At 42.0% G+C, this 15,307-nt stretch overlaps 1 long non-coding RNA gene across 1 annotated transcript; it reads right to left on the bottom strand.

Moving 5' to 3' along the window:
- Positions 1 to 1,221: 1,221 nt before the first annotated feature.
- LOC115471434 lies at positions 1,222 to 14,358 on the bottom strand. Its single transcript, XR_003942330.1, has 3 exons — positions 14,169 to 14,358; positions 2,150 to 2,232; positions 1,222 to 1,545 (listed from the first exon to the last, which is right to left on the bottom strand). It is a non-coding gene; the product is annotated as an uncharacterized LOC115471434 (long non-coding RNA).
- Positions 14,359 to 15,307: the final 949 nt, after the last annotated feature.

The raw sequence follows: 15,307 nt of genomic DNA, 5'->3' as shown, positions 1-15,307 counted from the left end.
CCCAGCTAGTCGGGTTTTCAGGTTATCCACAATAAATATCCATGAGAGATATTTGCCTCCACTGAATGCAGATCTCTCTCATGAATATTTATTGTGGATATCCTGCAAACCTGACTCGCTGGGGTGCCTCAAGGTCCAACTTTGGGAACCACTGACCTACAGAGAAGACACAAAGTATTTTAAGCCTCTGCCTATTATATACTCCGTCAGCCTTGGATCAAGACTGATGGTGGACTAACAAAAAACAACATAAGTATGTGGTTATCAAAAATAAAAGAAATGTTTATTGCTGTAAAAAAAAAAATTAAAATGGGGGAGAAAAACATGGAGGAAAAAAAGCAGATTAAAAAAAAATTGAGAGAAGGAATCCCACAGGGAGAGGAGAGGGAAAGGTCTTAGAAAGAGAAAGAGAAGCTAAGGATCTTGATGTATGGGCATGGAGATGCATTCTTCATGCACAAGAACAGACATGATCTGGGAAACCATGCTAATGATTGACTCCTGATCACAAGTAATTGAAGAGATGAGTTCCAAAACCTTCTCTGGATAAATGCGAGTTTTTATTTTTAAGAATTCAATCTGACATAAGATTCTTTTTTTTCACTGAATATCATATATCTTATGAATAAATGCCTTTTAGTGCAAATTTCAGACATCATATGGCTATCTATAAAGGGAAAGGGAAATGGGACTTGATACACCGCCTTTCTGAGGTTTTTGCAACTACATTCAAAGCAGTTTACATATATTCAGGTACTTATTTTGTACCTGGGGCAATGAAGGGTTAAGTGACTTGCCCAGAGTCACAAGGAGCTGCAGTGGGAACTGAACTCAGTTCCCCAGGATCAAAGTCCACTGCACTAACCACTAGGCTACTCCTCCACTAGGCAATCTGTTTCCAGTATGAATTCATTTTTTTATGAAAACGTATTTAATGGGTTTTTGAACTAATTTCTTCAGTTCTATCCAAGCTCATCAAGTCCCTTGGCTCTCCCTTCATGCTGCCAACCTGCTGCCCAAGCACAGCAGCCACTGCTCCATCCATACTGGGCTGAAGAAAATGGGACTCACACTGAGGCAGTGGACAGCAAATGGCTGGCAGCAGGAAGGTGGGTTACTTCTAATTAGAGGGAAAGGAGATGGGATTTGATATACTGCCTTTCTATGGTTACAATTACTTATTTTGTACGTGGGACAATGGAGGGTAAGCAACTTGCTCAGAGTCACAAGGAGCTGGAGTGGGAATTGAACCCAGTTCCCCTGGTTCTCAGGTCACTGCACTAACCATTAGGTTATTCCTCCTATCCAAAGGGCAAAAGGAAAGTGGGACCTATGGGGACAAGCACAGAGGAAGGGAAGAAGTGGAAACTATGGTCTCTGCTGTAGCTACTGGGAATGGCTGGATATAAAGCTGGTTCGGCTGCTGCTACTGCCGATGGTAGCAATGCTGCTGCTGATGTTGCGGCTGCTGTCAGGGGTGCTGGGCTCAGCCATTCAGTTGCTTTTACCTCTGCTGCAGAAGATGGAGGAACTGTAATCTGTTACCTGTGAAAAAAGAAAGAGAGTTGAGTGTACTGACATAGGCTTGGTTGTAAGGATCTCTCTTTAAGGATTAATGCACTGTACGAATCAAGAATAGGATGGTCCTAGAAGCAGAGTAATGGGGAAAAAGAGTGGGTTGCAAATTTGTGAAGCAGGAATGGAAGGCTTCTATGGATATGCAAGGTAAAAAGGTGTTGCTGAGGAAGGGGACCACATGAGTTCTGAAAAAGGCAACTGTGTAATGTCCAACATGAAGGAAATAAAAGGTGCCAGTGATAGTGGCAGAGAAATGGAGGAAAAGATTAGATCTGGTGTCCTTAGAGAAGTGGCACAGGTGTGTTAAAAGCTATAGTCCAATGAGAGATAAGGAAAAGTTGAATCATGGGCAAAGGTGTTTCTATGCTGAAACCCTTAGTAGCTGTGCAAGCCCTGTGTTTTGTGTGCTGCAATGAGCAGCAAAGAACTATTATCCAAATGCAAACATGGCTCAAACCATAAGAATACTAGCATCTGCAGTGGGGGTGTAAGGAGATGGGCTGTTGTGGCTATGTCCTAACATATGCATAGAGGGTACTTCATGGGAATGGGCTTTGGTAGCTGTACTAACCTCTCTACTATTTCATGTTATCTTCTATCTCTTGCAGCCAGGCTGCTCAGTGCAGGCACGGGAAGCAGCTTCAGATATTCTGCCTATAAAAGAGAGAGACAAAGAAAAAAAAAACAATAGATAAATATAACAGAAGCTCTTTTCAGGATGCAAAGGGCCTCATTCCCCTCTTGTTTGTGTGTCCCAGACCCCATGGAAGTGTGGAGAGCCATCTCTTGGTAGCATGGGTGGCTAAGTGAATCCTGTCCTTGCACTGAGTCCATTGGTCATGTCAGGCAGTAGAATGTTCTGAGGAAACCCTATGTAGCTCCTTAGCATCCTTTTTCTGCATTTTTGTTTTCAGATCTGTACATGGGTGCTAAAAACTGTGACTTTGCATCTCTAACCACTCCAGGATGCTATAATCTTGTGTTGATGGTTAGATGGTGGTGGTGCAAGAAGAATAAGTACATCTGAAAAGGGATCACAAGGCTTATGTGCACAGAAAAGAGAAGGGAGTCAAAAAAAAAGCCCAGAGGATGTTTGATTTTGTCAAGTTACATAAAGAATCTAAGCAGTGTCCTTTAACACGAGATGTGAATAGATTTCTTGACATATTCCAGCAAAAAAAAAAAATTTAAAGCATAAATGTAGGTAAATCAAGCTCATTCATTACAAAACATTTCAAATATGCATTCAGACATGATCAAATGAAAAAAAAAAGAAAGTTATGTATTTAAAAACACCATTATTCATATTTGGGAGTTTTATAAACTTTAATCACAGGTAAATCATACATTTCTCACAGAAAAAGTCTTTTAAAAAAACATTGTTATTCCTTTAAAATATTTATTTATGGCATTATACCCCATAATATCCCGAACATACTCAAGTTCAAAGTGGCTAACAGTAAATAAACAACAGGCAAGATTTACAAAGTCATAAACAAAATATCAAATATAGACCACTGATGGATCATCAATGGATAGAAACCTCTCAAATAGGGGAGTTTTCAGTCTTTTACAAAATACCAAGTAATCAGGCTGACCCTTGATTTCCATTGGCAGTGAATTCCTTCACTTGGAACCCTGGTATCTAATGTCAGAACAGTGAACTGACTTATAACGTACTCTCTTGCAATCTGGAAGATGAAGTCTGAGGTAGTCCCTAGAACCAGAGGTTATATTGCATAGGGGATTAAGAGCTGCATATAATCTGGTGTCATGCCATATAATATTTGAAAGACAAAAACACATAATTTAAAAATAATCCTGGCTTTAATGGGCAACCAGTGCAGCTTGCATAATAATGGAGCAGGGGCGTAGCCAGACACCCAATTTTGGGTGGGCCTGGGCCCAAGATAGGTGGGCAGAACTCCACCCTGTCCCACGAGTGATTTGGCCTCTCCCTCTCTCGCCTGCATGTGATAAAGTCTCTCAAACATCCCCCCTTCCCTGCATACCTTTTAAATAGCAGATTTTCACTGGCAGCGAACAGCAACTAATACGCACTGCTCATGCTGGCTCCACAGCCTTCTCTCTGATGCAACTTCCTGTTCCACATAGGCAGGAATACATCAAAGGGGAGGCTGTGGGGCTGTTGTGAACAGTACGTGTCAGTTGCTGCTCGCTGCAGGCCAAGATCTTCTATTTACAAGGTATTCAGGAGGGACAGTTGTTGGGAGTTTTCGGCTGGTGGGGCATGGGGATCCCCGCCAGCCACATCATAGGTGTGCTGCTACTGGGTGGGCCTGAGCTCAAATTGGTTGGGCCTGGGCCCACCCTTGGCTACGCCACTGTAATGGAGTGGCTCTATCAAAACACGATACCTTGAGGAAAAGCCTAGCTGCAGTATCTTGGGTCATTTGTAGCCTTTTTAGGGCACCCTCCTTACATTCAGCCAAATGGAATTGCAGTAAATCGAACTGAGTTAAAACCATGGATTGAACAAGCAGTCTAAAGATGTCTGACAAGAAATATAATCTGATTCTCCTCAGCTTCCAGAGTGACCTGAAGAATTTTTTCACTACTGAGGAAACCTTTGGCTCGAACGTAACTGTCAATTAATACACGCAGTACCCTAAGCGTAGAGCCTAGGGGGTACGACACATTGCCAATAGTAAAATTATGATGGGCTCCTTTTACAAAGCGGCGGTAAGCCCAACGCAGGTTACCGCTCGCTAAAAAGGAAGTACCGCCGGGCTACCATAGCAGCCCGGTGGTAGTTCCCACCCCCAGCGAGCTGTCATATCTAGTACACAAAAATATTTGTATTGTTGTAGCACTGGTGTGTACCCAGTGGTAAATCAGGCAGTGCCCATGGACTATCAAAGATTCCCGCTGGGTTAGCACAGGATCCCTTCCTGCCACCTCAGTGGGTGACAGTAAGGGACCCCCCCAAAAAAATGGCCGAATGGCAAGTGCTTCACTTGCCACATGGGCCATTTCCTGAAAAAAAAGACCTACCTTTTACCCACTGCAGTAAAAGGGTGCCTCAGCATGCGTCAAGAACATGTGTTGATGCCAGAACAGGCCCCATTTTGCTGCAGCTTGGCAAAAGGGGCCCTATATGCGGTACAGTCACACAAGAAACTTAGTCATCTCTATTTAACTTAAATTCAGAAGCCCAGGATCCTAACAAATCCAGACCAAGTCTAATCTTAGGGACAATTTCTGGAAGACCAGTCATAAAAGAGATATAGATTGTGACATTGTCCGTGGAAATACAAGTGCAGGACCATGCTGCCTCTTGCTTTTCACCTAATGGAGCTATCATTACATTGCATAGAATTGGAGAAAGTGGCGAGTCCTGTGGCACCCCATAGTCAGGAGACCAGGAAGGTGAGAGAGAAACTGACAAATTCACCTATGATCTAGATTTTAGGAAGCTCTGGAACCATTGGTGGACTTTCCCACACAATCCAAACTGATCCAACAGGCCTAAAAGCAACTCATGATCAAAGACACTTGACGTATCATAGTAACATAGTAACATAATAGTTGACGGCAGAAAAAGACCTGCATGGTCCATCCAGTCTGCCCAACAAGATAAACTCATATGTGCTACTTTTTGTGTATACCCTACCTTGATTTGTACCTGTCCTCTTCAGGGCACAGACCGTATAAGTCTGCCCAGCACTATCCCCGCCTCCCAACCACCAGCTCTGGCACAGACCGTATAAGTCTGCCCAGTAGAGGGTATTAGCTTCTACAATTTTATTTCTTATAATCCCTGATAGCTTTCCTTTTCAGGAGAAGAATATCCCGATTGTACTAGGGAGACACTCTAAGGGTGAGTCTGGGCAAAACTTTGGTGAGGGCTATACTATGCAGGGTATAACTATGTAACTCATCCCACTTACACAAGAAACCCTTGCTGTCTGTGTCTGGAAGTTGTGGTCTATAAAAGATTCCAGACCAGAATTTTACAGGATCATTTCTGCCTCTCAACTTAAAAGAAAGAGTGGTGACATTAGACTGAAAAGATCTAGTAACTTCCCTCTAATAAAGAGTGAACTCCAGAGTCTTATGATCTGACCAAGTGACTCGACACCAGGATGTGTTTCCCGAAGTAGAAATTCTCCATATGCATAGTTCTAGAAGTCAGAAGATCCAGCAGATGGCCCCTACGTCCAGCAGATGAGCCTTATAGTAATAACTACCCCACTAATGGGCCCTTTTACCAAGCTGCACTAAAAAGCGGCCAGCGCTGTTGTCAGCACATGGGTTTTCCATGCGCTGTGGCCACTTTTAGCGTGACAATAAAATGGATGCATTTCCATATATTTCTTTAATGGCCCCATGCTAACTTCCCAATTAGAACATGGCCGTTATAGCGGGAGCCCTTACCAACACTTAGTTTGTTGGCACCAATTGCTCCTGCGCTAACCCCATAGTAAATCGGACAGCGTGCAGCAATGTGCTCATGCTACCCTGATTAGCACAGAGCACGCCAACTGTCTTCTCACAGCCTCGCCTCCCACACTGAAAAATAAAAATATTCTAGTGCATACCGTGTCTTAGTAAAAGGGCCCCTTAGTTTCCTGTTATCTTGATAAAATAGCCGCAAAACAAATGTCTACTTAGACTTCCTACCTAGTAAAGATTATTATTATTTTTCTTTTTTAGTATTCACAAGCTGTATATTTCATACTAGGAAATCAATTTACTTAAATTTTGTCATAAACCAAAACAACATGTTCCCCTTGCCCAAGCACCCAGAAAGTTCTAATGATTTGGTCTACTGGCATAGGCCTGATTTACTATGGCCTGTTCCCCATTATCTCCCATATAACACAACTGAAATTGCATACACAATTTAATTACTTAAGCTAATTAGTACCAATAATTTTATTTATCTGTTGCATTTGTACCCCACATTTTCCCACCTATTTGCAGGCTCAATGTGGCTTACTTAATGCCGTAATGGCGATTGCCATTTCCGGATTGAGAAATACAAAATGGTTCTTAAGTGACAGAGTAGATTAAGCAAGCAAGTGTAGCGAGTTCATTTCTGGCATGAGAAATAGAGTGGTATAATGATAAAGTTCATTAGTGCCAAAGTACAGTTAAGCAATCCAGTGTTGAGAGTTCAGTTTTGTCCCGTTCTGGTATGGGTTTCGTTGTCTGGTATTTAGGATGGATCATCTTTTGAGCAGGGACTGTCTCTTTGTATCAGGTGTTCAGCGCTGCGTGCATCTGGTAGCGCTATACAAATGCTAATAATAATAATTGTGGTATGCCTTTTTGAACAAGTTGGTTTTTAATAACTTTCGAAAGTTTGTTAGGTCGTGTATTGTTTTGATGGCAGTTGGCAGGGCATTCCATAGTTGCGCGCTTATGTAGGAGAAGCTGGATGCACATGTTGATTTATATTTTGCCACTAAACAAGAAATTATTGATATTAATTGGCATTAATTATAATTTACATGCACAACTTGCTAAGCGTATTCTGTAAAGTGGTGTGCATAAATTCTAATGTGTGCTGCCAAAAATGGGGAATGGCCATGGACATGGAATGGTGGACTGTGGGTGTTTCAAAAATCTATGTGCGCAGTTATAGAATACACCTGCTCTATGCCTAACCTTGGTGCTGGTATTTACACCATGTTTTACTTGTGATATACGGATGCACCTAGAGTTAGGTACAGGCATGGTTACTAGGTATATTCCATAACCTGGCTAGGTGTATTCTATAAACCATGCCTAATTCTAGGCACAGTTCACAGAAAATGCCTAGGCATAAATATTTTCACTGTCAACTTTTCAGGCGCTATGTATAGAGAGTCTAGTCCTATATGTCTATAAAAACAAAATATGGCTCATTAAATCAGTCACAGAAAAAAAAATAACTTTGGAAAGCAGAGACTTTACTTTCTAGTGCTAAATGTATACAAAACTATGGGGGCCCTTTTTAGCAAGTAGCACTAAAACGTGGCCTGTGGTAGCTCCAAAGCGGGTCTTTCACAAGCACAGAAGCCACTTTTAGTGCTGCCGGTAAAAGGCAGATTTTTCTATTTTTACAACAATAGCCATGCGCTAATTTCCCCATTAGTGCATGGCCATTAGCGCATGAACCCTTACTGCCACCTATGGGTAAAAGCTGATGTGCCAGTCCTGCATTAATCAGTTAGCATGCAGCAATGCCCACACACTAACTGTTTAGCATAGTTGTGTTCACTCTCTGCCCTTCAAACACACCCCCAGAGTTTAAAAAATAATTTTATTTTTTAGTTCATGGGTAACATGCAAACATGCAAAAACTACCGTGGGATGCCTGAGCATGCCCTGCAGTTGTGCACTTTAATCTGCAGTAAACACTTGTTAGTGCTTATTATACCTTAGTAAAAGGACCCCTATACATTTAAACAAAAAATAAAAATGTAAAGACCAATGCACATCACAGAAACAGAGAAATTAATGGCTGATACAGACCACAGGGCCTATCTAGTCTGCTCATCCACATCTACTACTAAGCTCTACAATACCTTCCTCTCCCTCATTATACTTGTGTCCTTAAGTCCCACGTAGCCATTTGGATAATGCATTTTCATTTAAAAATATATCTTCTGAGCAAATAGATATATTTTAGTTCTAGGCTATGAAAATTTGTCACATCATGACATATGTATACCAAGCTAATGCTCTAAGAGCCATTAATTATTATCCTGTGAACTGTAAATCATGATAAACAAGCCTGTATATGATATTGCCATACATAATAACCTAAAAAGAAAAAAAGCTGATGAGTGTAGTCCAAGATTTAAATTAAGCAGCTGATTTCATTCCCACTGTATTCTACAGAATGTCTTTTTACAAATAAGGGTGGCCTCTAAATATCCTTTTTTTTTTTTTAAATAAAATAGTTTTAAAAATCAGGATTTATAGAACGAGAGGACATGAAATGAGATTGAAGGGGGGCAGACTCAAGAAAAATGTCAGGAAGTATTTTTTCACAGGGAGAGTAGTGGATGCTTGGAATGCCCTCCCGCGGGAGGTGGTGGAGATGAAAACGGTAACGGAATTCAAACATGCGTGGGATAAACATAAAGGAATCCTGTTCAAAAGGAATGAATCCTCAGGAGCTTAGCCAAGATTGGGTGGCAAGGGCCGTAGTGGGAGGCGGGGATAGTGCTGGGCAGACTTATACGGTCTGTGCCAGAGCCAGTGGTGGGAGGCGGGACTGGTGGTTGGGAGGCGGGGATAGTGCTGGGCAGACTTATACGGTCTGTGCCAGAGCCGGTGTTGGGAGGCGGGGCTGGTGGTTGGGGGCGGGGATAGTGCTGGGCAGACTTATACGGTCTGTGCCAGAGCCGGTGGTGGGAGGCGGGGCTGGTGGTTGGGGACGGGGATAGTGCTGGGCAGATTTATACGGTCTGTGCCCCGAAAAAGACAGGTACAAATCAAGGTAAGGTATACACAAAAAGTGGCACATATGAGTTATCTTGTCGGGCAGGCTGGATGGACCGTGCAGGTCCTTTTCTGCCGTCATCTACCATGTTACTATATACTACCATTATTAATGGCGAAAACGTAACACCAGGGTTCATGTTTTGTTTCTGTTTGTTTGTTTTGGGAGGAGGGGTTGAACTGCCATTTCTTGGTAAATATGCTTTCAAAATCATATACATATTCCAGAAAACTAAGGAGCAATGAAAGGATGTGTAATATGTATGAGGTTCCTCCACCATGTACTAACTGGCTCATTGTTCATAGGAAGTAGAATAATCTCAATCTGTGGTATTGTACTCCATGACAGCCATGGCTGCTATGGATGCTCATTCTGTAGAACCACCATCATGCAAATAAAGGAAAAGGAAGGCATCCTGTAGAAACAAGTCTCAAATTTGATGCAGAGTGATGGTGACAACCAGTTAATAGAAATATAAACCATAAGTGTTTCAGTATATTGAGAAGTGATTGTAAAACTGCAAAGAGAACCTGGAATATAATGTAATGAGGCTATTGAATAGGCACACTGGCAGTGACAAAGACCTCTGTTTGCACTGAATTCAGCAACCCTGGGGGCCCTTTCACTAAGCCATGTAAGTGTCTATGCGTGCTCAATGCACGCCAAAATGGAGTTACTGCCCGGTTACCGCGTGGCTCTTGCAGTAATTTCATTTTTGGTGTGCATCCAATACGTATGGCTGAAAAATAATTTTTATTTTTGGATGCGCATATCGAACGCACACCAAGTGGCATTTGATATGCGTAGGTCATTACTGCCTGGTTACCATGTGAGACTTTACCGCTAGGTCAATGGCTGGTGGTAAGGTTGCAAACCCAAAACAGTAAGATAAAGGAAATCATTAGAGCCAAAAAACAATCCTTCAGAAAGTGGAGAAGAGAACCAACTGAAAGTAACAGGATAGATCATAAGGAATGCCAAGCCAAATGCAAAGCGGAGATAAGGAGGGCAAAAAAGGACTTTGAGAAGAAATTAGCGTTGGAAGCAAAAATACATAGTAAAAATTTTTTTAGATACATTAAAAGCAGGAAACCGGCCAAAGAGTCGGTTGGGCCGCTGGACGAAAATGGTGTTAAAGGGGCGATCAAGGAGGACAAAGCCGTAGCGGAGAAATTAAATGAATTCTTTGCTTCGGTCTTCACCGAGGAGGATTTGGGGGGGACACCGGTGCCGGAAAGAATATTTGAAGCGGGGGAGTCGGAGAAACTAAACAAATTCTCTGTAACCTTGGAGGATGTAATGGGTCAGTTCAGCAAGCTGAAGAGTAGTAAATCACCGGGACCTGATGGTATTCATCCCAGAGTATTAATAGAACTAAAAAATGAACTTGCGGAGCTACTGTTAGAAATATGCAATCTGTCCCTAAAATCGAGTGTAGTACCGGAAGACTGGAGGGTAGCCAATGTTACTCCGATTTTTATGAAGGGTTCCAGAGGAGATCCGGGAAATTATAGACCGGTGAGTCTGACGTCGGTGCCGGGCAAGATGGTGGAGGCTATTATTAAGAATAAAATTGCAGAGCATATACAAAAACATGGACTGATGAGACAAAGTCAGCACGGATTTAGTGAAGGGAAGTCTTGCCTCACCAATCTAATGCATTTTTTTGAGGGGGTAAGCAAACATGTGGACAATGGGGAGCCGGTTGATATTGTATATCTGGATTTTCAGAAGGCGTTTGACAAAGTGCCGCACGAAAGACTCCTGAAGAAATTGCAGAGTCATGGAATCGGAGGTAGGGTATTATTATGGATTAAGAACTGGTTGAAAGATAGGAAGCAGAGAGTAGGATTGCGTGGCCAGTATTCTCAGTGGAGGAGGGTAGTTAGTGGGGTCCCGCAGGGGTCTGTGCTGGGTCCGTTGCTTTTTAATGTATTTATAAATGACCTAGAGATGGGAATAACTAGTGAGGTAATTAAATTCGCCGATGACACAAAATTATTCAGGGTCGTCAAGTCGCAGGAGGAATGTGAACGATTACAGGAGGACCTTGCGAGACTGGGAGAATGGGCGTGCAAGTGGCAGATGAAGTTCAATGTTGACAAGTGCAAAGTGATGCATGTGGGTAAGAGGAACCCGAATTATAGCTACGTCTTGCAAGGTTCCGCGTTAGGAGTTACGGATCAAGAAAGGGATCTGGGTGTCGTCGTCGATGATACGCTGAAACCTTCTGCTCAGTGTGCTGCTGCGGCTAGGAAAGCGAATAGAATGTTGGGTGTTATTAGGAAGGGTATGGAGTCCAAGTGTGCGGATGTTATAATGCCGTTGTATCGCTCCATGGTGCGACCGCACCTGGAGTATTGTGTTCAGTACTGGTCTCCGTATCTCAAAAAAGATATAGTAGAATTGGAAAAGGTACAGCGAAGGGCGACGAAAATGATAGTGGGGATGGGACGACTTTCCTATGAAGAGAGGCTGAGAAGGCTAGGGCTTTTCAGCTTGGAGAAGAGATGGCTGAGGGGAGATATGATAGAAGTGTATAAAATAATGAGTGGAATGGATCGGGTGGATGTGAAGCGACTGTTCACGCTATCCAAAAATACTAGGACTAGAGGGCATGAGTTGAAGCTACAGTGTGGTAAATTTAAAACGAATCGGAGAAAATTTTTCTTCACCCAACATGTAATTAGACTCTGGAATTCGTTGCCGGAGAACGTGGTACGGGCGGTTAGCTTGACGGAGTTTAAGAAGGGGTTAGATAGATTCCTAAAGGACAAGTCCATAGACCGCTATTAAATGGACTTGGAAAAATTCCGCATTTTTAGGTATAACTTGTCTGGAATGTTTTTACGTTTGGGGAGCGTGCCAGGTGCCCTTGACCTGGATTGGCCACTGTCGGTGACAGGATGCTGGGCTAGATGGATCTTTGGTCTTTCCCAGTATGGCACTACTTATGTACTTATGTACTTATGACGTGTAGCAATTTTGATTTTGCTGCACGTCCATTTTCGGCAAAAATGTTAAAAAGGCCTTTTTTACAGGCACGCTGAAAAATGGATCAGCGCACACCCAAAACCCGCGCCTACACTACCGCAAACCATTTTTCAGCGCACCTTAGTAAAAGGACACCCTGGTGAGTTACCAGAATAAACAGTATATAATTAATAGAATTTTATTGAATTAATAAAAACTGTAACAGGAATGCATAAAAATCTCACTTGATAACCTCACCTGTGTCTCTAAAATGTTTACTGGCCAAAGAACGCTTCCGAAGAGTAACTGTTTCTCCCTATGTAATACAGTAATGTGAGACAATGGTTAGCCATAATACTCTATACAATGTTGAAGCTTTTTAAAACATTTTACCTATTGAACCCAGGTTACTGCCTACCTCTTTCAACTCAGGTGTGCTTGATATTTGCGAAAATGGGCTCTTTGGAATGCAAAGTAAAATTAACTCAGTGACTTTGGTACAGCAATGACATTGCACAGTGAAAACTGATGAAAGTGCACACCTGTGTGGTTTGAAACAGTAAAAGTGCTCAGAATCCTGAGGGGGAAAATTGTGACTTCAGAGTGCTGGAAGCAAGCCCCACATAGATTCATATACTGACTTCCCCAGAAGTTGCACAATATCAAGCAGTTTGGTAAATCTACCATGGAAACCTGGACACAGGTAGAGATAACTGGTAACCACTGTAGTAAGAATATTTAAATGACTTTGAAAAGGTTAAAGGTAGGAGGTAAGGCTGTCAATGTCAAGCTATAGAAAAAGAACCGAGTATAAAAAAGCACAGGAAGTATTCTACACAGGCCTCCTCTTCATGAATACTGATGCATCACAATATTTGCAGCAAGTATGGCCCCAGGAGTCTACAATGACTGCACTCGTGCACGGCAGCAACTCAAATATACGATGTATTGATCGCTCCGTCTCCGTGTTACCTATTCACGATCGCAAAGCAATGCTAGAAATCTCTCTTTGATTGTTGTATCTCACTTTTCAGCACATTGAAATACTGGGTTTAATAGGATCTTCCACTCTGCCTTGTAATCCTGTTAAATCGCGATATGTGTATTACGTCTACAGATTACTTCTGCTAATATAGAACCTAATCCCAATTGGATTACACATGCATTCGACCACAATCCAGGTAAACAAGTCACTGACTGATTTGTTCTTTGTTATACAATAGATCGTGTTATTTGGGTGTGAGAGAATGTGTTAAAAAATCACACTGCTACTGAGTTTGGGGCTCCCCCCACAGTGTAGATTATCTTCTCATCCTAATCCTCTCCCTGGTGCTCATACTTGATGAATTCTTAACGGCAAACGGTACGGTAGGCGAAAGATGGTGAGCACTATTCACCCGTCCTATTTCCTAGGCTGCGAGCAATTCTGCAGGCTGAGAAATTGTGGTCTGGAGGGCAGAAGTCGTCGGAAGCCCGCCACAACGTGCAAAAGCGTCCGCCCGCTCAGTCCTCTACAAGTTTTCCCGGACACAATCTGACCTCGGAACAGCTATCATCAGGTGATCCTAAGAGAGATCCCTGCACAATGTATCATCACAGATCACCTTAAGAACGTACAACAGTCGCACCGAAACTCTAGGAAAAGGGTTTGCACACATCCGGTAAACCTAACAGGGTCTACTATAGACTCAGAAAAGGCATGAATTGGATGGAATAGAATAATGATCCCAATAAGAACTTTCTCAAAGAATAGGAATCTCACCGACAAAAAAAACCCACAAATGTTTGAAAGCGTATTCACATCACCAGCCTAATCAATTATGTGCCACCAGGAGTTACAAAAGTTTAAGGAATGAAAATATTATGTACAGTTTTTGCTCTTCCCCCATAAGAAATGTTTCCATTTACAATTTTTTTGTTTTCATTGGCCCGGTTTCATGTTCAGAACCGGAACTTTACTATGGCATATTGACGTTGAAAGCGCAGGAAATGTAGCGTAAACTGCACGCGTGTCACTTTCTGCTTCGAAAGGGTGAGGGAATGGGACTGTGCGACCGCCTTATGCACTATGTCTAGTCATAAAGGGTTGCTTTATGCTGCCTCGGGTGAAAATATTATTAAGTACTGTATAATACACAAAAAATCTGAAACCACCTACCCAGTAAGTTCAGATCCTGATGATACACAACTCCTTAAAAAATGAAGACAGCTCACACTATCTCACTTTGTCTTCTCGCTATTTTATTCCTGCGATTACTGTCTATTGAGCTCCTGAAGAAGTCATTAATGAATGATGACGTCACGCTCTCTTCCCAGGACTTCGCTCCCACTTCCGGTCTCCTTGAAAAGAGTTGTTCTCGCTATTCTTAGAGAGTGACATCCCAAAGGGCCAGTGAGAAGAGAGAGCTTGGAAGGAAACTGTAATAGGATTTGCATCCAATCAGAAGCAAGGGGCGGGGATTACAGGTAAAGGGAATTGGGAATTGTAGTTTTCTGAAGCTCCAACTTACTATTGAAAGCTAACAGGTATGGAAGAGGTACGACTTCGAAATATTTTGTCTCCTTCATTTTTTTCCATATTGTTTTTTCTTTCACTTTTCATACCAGATGAAAAGCTGCTAGAAATATAAAATGTTATGGTACTTTAAAGTTGTCAAGTAACAGAGTCCGCTGAATGGACTTAAGAAACCATATTGCATATCGTGCTTAAAAAAATACTTAAAAAGCGTTATTCCTAATAATAATAATATCATTACAACAGCTGTGAAATATAATTACATTTTAATGATCCACGCTGAGAAAATATTAGGCGAGCACATGAAAGCAGCAAAACAGAAGGTTCTTGTTACTTAAAGACGCTAAAGACTACGTTTGAATTGCTTTCTAATAAATGTATTATTAGATAGAATGCCATTAAAAAAAAATCATACTATTTTTTTTCCTCAACAACAGCAACCTAATGAAAAAGTAAGTTGCAATCAGATGCAGTCCTTGACAGTGAGTTCAATCTGGCGCTGATCTCTAAAAGTTTCAGGTGTACTTTTCTCTAGCGTTTGTTCTCCATAAAGAACTCAGTGTAACCCCATGAAGTGAATTTGTGCCATTTTGAACAGCCATATAAATTACTGCCGTCTTCACTCGGAGATGAGCACAGCATCTGAATGCATAAAAAGGATTAGTAAAAGCGATGGTGATTGAATCAATACGTGTAGAGTAGAAACCCGTGAGGTCGTTTATGAGTCACCTGCAGAAGAAACTCCATTTTTCTGAAGCTCGCGCAAAGGGAAGACAGTAGAG

The sequence above is a fragment of the Microcaecilia unicolor genome, chromosome 5 (assembly GCF_901765095.1).
Source record: "Microcaecilia unicolor chromosome 5, aMicUni1.1, whole genome shotgun sequence".
In the NCBI taxonomy this organism is placed as follows: Eukaryota; Metazoa; Chordata; class Amphibia; order Gymnophiona; family Siphonopidae; genus Microcaecilia; species Microcaecilia unicolor.
Note: the sequence above shows the minus strand (reverse complement) of the source record. Positions and strands in the feature narration are given on the sequence as shown.